At 62.6% G+C, this 6000-nt stretch overlaps 1 protein-coding gene across 1 annotated transcript in view; it reads left to right on the top strand.

The window, feature by feature from the left end:
- Positions 1-6000, top strand: part of FBXL16 (F-box and leucine rich repeat protein 16) — a 30089-nt gene that overhangs the window by 16613 nt on the left and 7476 nt on the right. The window contains exon 2 of the mRNA XM_042036907.1: positions 2825-2835. The gene's annotated coding sequence lies outside the window, so the exon portion shown is untranslated. The remainder of the gene's footprint in view (positions 1-2824; positions 2836-6000) is intronic.

Genomic DNA, 6000 nt, shown 5'->3' with positions numbered 1-6000 from the left:
CCCCCCCCAGCATGGCCGGGCATCACCGGGTGGGTAACGGGCAGGGGAAAGAGGGGATCAGGTGGATCCCGCAGCATGCAGGGCTGCTTTGGGATCGGGGTGTAAGGGGACATCGCTGTAAGGACAGGGTCGCCCCGGTGTGGGGTTGATGTTTGCCCCCTTCCACCTCTGCTGCCAGCCTCTTGTCCTCCCTGGTGGCACCATTGGCATCCTCGAGGCTGCACCCAAACATCCAAACACCCCAAAACCTCGGCGTGTTTTTCCGTGGATGCAGGGTGACACGAGCCAAGGGATGGGGGGACAGGGGCAGCCTGCCCCATTCCCAGAGCCCAGGAGATGGAGGAAGGGGAAGGCCCTGGCTGGGATGGGGCCGAGGGGGCTGAGCCCCACAGCAGGGTCCAGCAGAGCCCAGCGTGGGGCCATGCATCTGCCATCAGTCCAGGAGGGGAACAAGGAGTTTGTTCTGGTGGGGCAGGGGATGGGATCAGTGTGTGGGGTTGGGGACCAGGCAGACTCTACCCCATGGAATGGCTGGGGCTGAGCACGGCTGGGGGAAACTGAGGCACAGGGTTCTGGCAGCAACCAGCTCGAGAACCCCAAGATCTTGGCCATGTGGGGGTCCAGGGGTGCCGTGGGGCACTGGGCTGAGGTGGCTCTGCCTCTTGGGCATCTGCCGGTGCTGCTGGGACATGGCAGTGCCTGGGCAGGGAAGGCCGGAGCGTGGCAGTCGCTGCAGCAGGGATGCTCCTGGCAGACCCTCTCCATGCCCACCCTCTGGCCAGGGTCCGGGGGGTCTCGGGACCCCTCCACAGCACCCTGAGGGGCCCTGCACGCAGCAGGCTGGGAGCAGTGGGCACAGAGCGAGCGCCATGCCGTGCTGGCGTCTCCCCTCCTCTGGAAGCTGGGTGCTGATTTCACTCCGGCTACCAGGAAGAGGGAGGGAGGTGGCTTTGGAGTGGGGAGGACTCGCTCAAGCATCCATTTTTAATGAGCTAGATATCTATTTTTCCCCGAGCTGGCTTCCCCCACATCGATCCCTTTGCCCGCTCCCCTCCCTGTGCCAGCGGCTCCATGGCAGTGGCGAGCAGTGGGATGAGCATCCCTGGCACTGGGACCCTCACACCTCCCTAAATCCTGCTCCTGGGGAAGGAGTGACCCTCACTTGGGCCAGGGTAAGGTGAGAGTGGGGACAGGGTTCCCTTGTCCCTCCGGTGGGGTCACAGCCATGTTGACTATCCCATGGGGATGTGGCCATGCTCCAGACAGAAGGACAACTGGAGTGGGAGCACTTTGAGTTTGGAGGTTGGATCCTGCCCCTCTGCCCTGCAGATTTAAGCTGTGCCTGGCTCAGACTCGGGCAGCTCCGTGGCAAAGCCACATCGGCCTGCCTGTAGCTCAGGCTCCCCATCTCCAATCTCCTATTGCTCCCCAGCAGTGCCTGTGCAAAACGAGCAGCACCCAGAGAGTGGAAAGGGGATTTGGGAGGCGAGTGGGTGCTGATGGTGTGGGAGGGAGCAGGATTGGGTGCGCAGGCAAGCAGAGCTCCTTTGGCAGCATCCCACCCCCTCCCAACCTCTGCCCACCAGCCACGGGGACCAGCCACGTGTGCTGGGTGCTCCAGGGCTGCTGGCTCACGGGACGAGCTCAGGGGTGAAGAGGAGAGGGTTTGGGGAGGGCACAGTTCAGCAGAGGCTGTTTCTCCAGGGTTTCTCCCTGCTGGAGGGATGATCTGTGCCCAGCTCTTGGACAGGGGAAGCAGGAGGCCAGTGCTGGGAGCAGGATCAGGACGGTGCCTTGGCTTTCAGGAGGCATCTGATGGATTTTGGAGCCCGTGCTGGCATTTAGCACCCACAGCCCACTGCATTGAGGGGTGCCATGGCTGGGCACTGCCTGCCCTGCTGTCCCACCAGCCTCGTGCCGATGGCCCCTGCTTGACCCCAATCCCAGCTCCCAGCCAGACCCCCGAGCCCAGGGGCAAAGGGGCATCAGTGCTTGTGTGGCTGTTGCCATGTCTGGAGGGACAGAGGGGTTTGGGGACACAAGTCCCAGCAGCACCTGAGGAGCACATCCATATCCTGGGCTTGGAGACAGCTCTCCTGGCTCCTCATGGGATCTTGCATTTCACCCCTTCCTGGGCCCAGGAGGGGCAGAGGGAAGGGCTGTGACACACTGGGAGCTGTCACTGGGCTCTGGCTGGGCTTGGAGCAAGAGGAGGCCAGGCCAGGCAGGATCCAGCACGTGAGGAGCTGCTCCCTCTTCTCCTTGCCTTGGTCAGTGGAGAGCAGGGAGAAGCTTGGCTTGAGCATGAACATCATTCCATGGTGTGAGAGTCAAGATCTCCAGAGCAGACTGGAGCAGAGGGGACCGGGGGTCCAGCTCTGCCTTGAATCTGCCCCTCCCATGCTCCTTTTGGGTGGGGGATCCCTCCCAAGTGGACAAGGGGCTGCCCGGGATAAGGAGAGAGGCCAGAATTTGCTGTCTCTGGGAGACTCGGGGTTTAGCAGAGAAGGTGAAAGCTGCTGCAGGATGGGCTTGGTGGTCAGAGGAAGCCCTGCTGCGAGGAAGTTTTGCTTGGCCAGGCTGGGGGCTGGAGCTCTGCCTCCCCTCGACAACTCCCCCATGCTGAGGGCTGGGGGGGACAGGAGCTGCACCTCCCAGTGCCCGTGGACAGGAGCTGTTCCCTCAGCAAAGCCCAGAGTGGTGGGGATCCGAGCAGAGCTTGGTGTTGGCACCTCAGCCAGCTTTTCCCAGCTCCCTGGGCATGGGGCCGACCCTGCAAAGCCTGAGCCTGACTTTTGGGAAGACTGTGGGACCTGGGAGAGAGCAGTGCTGGGGGTCCCTATTGTGAGAGCTCCGCTGCTTGGCCGTGAGCTGCAAGACCCAGCGATGGATCCACCAGCCCGGCTGGCACTGAGAGCAGCAGCCCCCAGCAGTGGCACCCAAACCTCTGATTTTCCCAGCCCTTCCTAAGCCTCTTTGTCCACTGCAAGGTGGGATGAGCTCTTTGGCATCGTTGGGAGCCAGCAAGGGAGCAGGAAAGCTGCTCTCAGCCCTTTGGTCTCCCCAGGAGCTCTCAGGGCAGTCTCAGGAGGGAGTTTCCCAGCTCCCATCACACAAACAGCAGCTCTCCAGGGCCAGCTGGAGAGGCAAGGCCCTTCCCTACTGTGAATTCCTGGATTGTGCAGCAAGGAAAAGGTATCACTGAGTTTGGAGCTACGCTCTGAGCCTGTGTCCCAGCTCACCTGTGTGAGTGCCGAGCCCGGGAGCACAAACCCACCTGCGCACATACACACAGGTACAGCACCTCCCTACCCAAACACAGCCACGGCCCCTCCATCTCCGGGTAAGCCAGTGGCTCTTCCAGGGTCTTTAGAGGCTCCTCTGCATTGCCGGGGTGATCCAAGCCCTCTGAAGAGACCCAGCCTCGGGGCTCGGTGGTCGCACAGCCCCGACTCACAGCACGGGCAGCGTTCTGACCCCGTGGGATCAGAGCAGGGGGCAGCTGCGCACCGCGGAGCTCTGCGGCGGGATGTCTTTATCACCGCCATGTGCTCTGCGCGGCAGGTTCAGCCCCCCCAGGCCAGAGCCTGCCTGGCCTCGCTGCTGCCCGGGGCCATCGCGCAAAGCCGAGGGAGCCTCAGGAAGCTCATCCCCTCAGGAGTGCTGGACAAAAGCCTCGGCTGCGTGCTCCGCCACAGCACTCCGTGTCGGGTGTGTTTTCTCCGCCTGTAGAGCAACTTGATTTGCTGCATTAGTAAAAATAGACGGGCTAATGAATTCAGCTGATGCAACCCTGGGCGCGCGTGCCCGCGCCGGCTCCGGCTGTGCGTGTGCGAGTGTGAGCGTGTGTGAGCCACGGGGCTTGTGCCAGGGCGTCCCCCCGCTCGCAGGCTCCGGCGGGGAGTCCGTGTGTGTTTACACATCCCTGTGTGCGTGTGCGTGTGTGTGCAGCAGCCGTGAGCCATGGCTGCTCGCTGCCGCACAGCTCTGCCGCCCGAGCCGAGCGGCGGCAGCACGGAAATCCTTTCGCAGCAGCTTTGGGTCCTGGCAGGGAGATAACAAGGCTCCGAGCCGGGCTGGGGGGGCAGCAGCAGGGACCTGGTGGGGTGATAGCAGGGTCTCACGGGGAGTTCGTGGGGTAGTCGCGGATTCTCTCAGGGATCTGGTGGGGCAATAGCAGATCTTCCCAGGAGCCTGCTGGGTGATACTAGGATCTCCTACCAGGATCTGTTGGAGCAGTGCTGGATCTTCACAGGGACCTGGCGGGTGATGTAGGTTCCCTCAGAAGGAAGGGGGCAGTGGTGGACCCTGCCCGGGGCCCGGCAGCGCCGGACGGTCGCGGGGACGCGGGCGCGGTGTCCCTGCGCGGTGCCGCTGTCCGCGGTGCTGAGCGGAGCCGCTGGCCGCGGTGCTGACCGGCACGGGCCGCTGGCCGCGGTGCTGACCCCAGCAGCACCGGGCTCCCGGCGGCTCCCGGGGGCTCCCAAGCCGGTCAGTCCGGGGTCTCCCGTGGCCTCCGGTCCGGCTGACACGGAGCTCTCGGTGGGCTCCAAGCCCGGCTGTCCCAGAGCTCAGCCCTGACCGTGGCTGCAGCAGGATTGCCAGTCTGATCCAGGAGCCAGGGATCTCCCAGCCAGTGCCACGCAGGGAGGCACTAACAGGGTGGCTGCTCGTCTCTTACAGCCCTCATCCCTCTTCACTACCACGTGGGGATAGTAAACTCTCCAACAGGTTGGACAAGCTCTGTCTTCCTGACAGTTTGCATCCTGTTCATCCCAGCATCCCCATTGTCTGGGCAATGTTTGTGGTGACAGGCTCTCAGACCCCGGCTTTCTTCTCTCTCCCTGCGTCAAATCCGCCCCCTGCCACTGCATCATCACTTACTGCGGGTGACGAACCCCTCCTGAACGAGTGACTTCTCTGGCAGTGACGTATCCTGTGGAATGTGCGCCCTGGAGTGGATTCAGGAGACTGAAGGACTTTGACCTTTGCTTTTGTCAGGTTTTCTCCCGCTGGATTGGGAGCTGGCACTCCACTGCTGGGAGATGCTTCTCCATGAGAGAGCAAAGGGGGGCTCTTCTAGAGGGGGGCTGCAAATCTGGGCCCTCCCTTCCTGTGGGATCCCAGAGCCAGGATGGCTGTACCAAGCACTGAACAATCCTGATGATGATGTGCTTGGCCCAGTCATGCAATCTGCAAACAGTGAGATGACAGGGAGGAGGGAAAAGGATGAATCTCTGCTTTCCTGCTGCTTTGGAGTGGCCAAAAAGCATATGGAGGTGTTCACGGAGCTGCTGGAACATCGGACAGGGTCTGTGCTGACACCTCCAAGGCAGACAGCTTTGTGTTTGCCTGTCCATCCACTGTCTCTGGGCTGGGAGGGGCTGGGGAGGCACAGGGCGCGCTCTGGGTGTCCTTGCACTCAGAGACCTCGAGGGGCTGTGGGAGGTGCACTTTGGACATCAGAGCAACGTGGCCTCAGTCCTGGGCTGCAGGAGCTGCGGGGCTGCCTGGCTGCAGGCTGGGACTTTCCTGTGGCACAGGAGGGCAGATCCCAGCACTGCCCCTTGGTGCCTGAGACGGCGGCTACTGGACCGACTCCCCTCCCCAGCCCACCTTGTCCACACTGGGGTCTTTCCCCAAGAACAGTTCTGTGCCTGGGAGTGGTAGGAACCCCCAAATTATTGCCTGCTCATTTCCCCAGAGAGAAATGCCTGCCTGGCTTCCCCCCACCACTGCCCAGTTCCGCCTGTGCCCAGAGGCTCGAATCTCTGTCCGTCTTTCTATGTGAAGTGACTTCCCAGCTCACTCAAGGCTGGGGGTTTCTGTGCTCTAGACAGGCAGCCTGAACGCTCTGGGCGGGGGGACCTGGCTCAGCTTTCCAAGGCAGGAGTGGGAAAGCTGCTGGACCCACTCAGCCCCCGCTGAGCTCGGCCCCAGGGACCAGCTGAGGTCTGAGCTGCTTGGATCCGTTGCCAAAACCTCCTGCTGGCTGCGTGT

The sequence above is a fragment of the Corvus kubaryi genome, unplaced genomic scaffold (genome assembly GCF_017639235.1).
Source record: "Corvus kubaryi isolate FWS band 111438036 unplaced genomic scaffold, C.kubaryi_AGA036_p1.0 37387, whole genome shotgun sequence".
NCBI classification, from domain to species: domain Eukaryota; kingdom Metazoa; phylum Chordata; class Aves; order Passeriformes; family Corvidae; genus Corvus; species Corvus kubaryi.
Note: the sequence above shows the minus strand (reverse complement) of the source record. Positions and strands in the feature narration are given on the sequence as shown.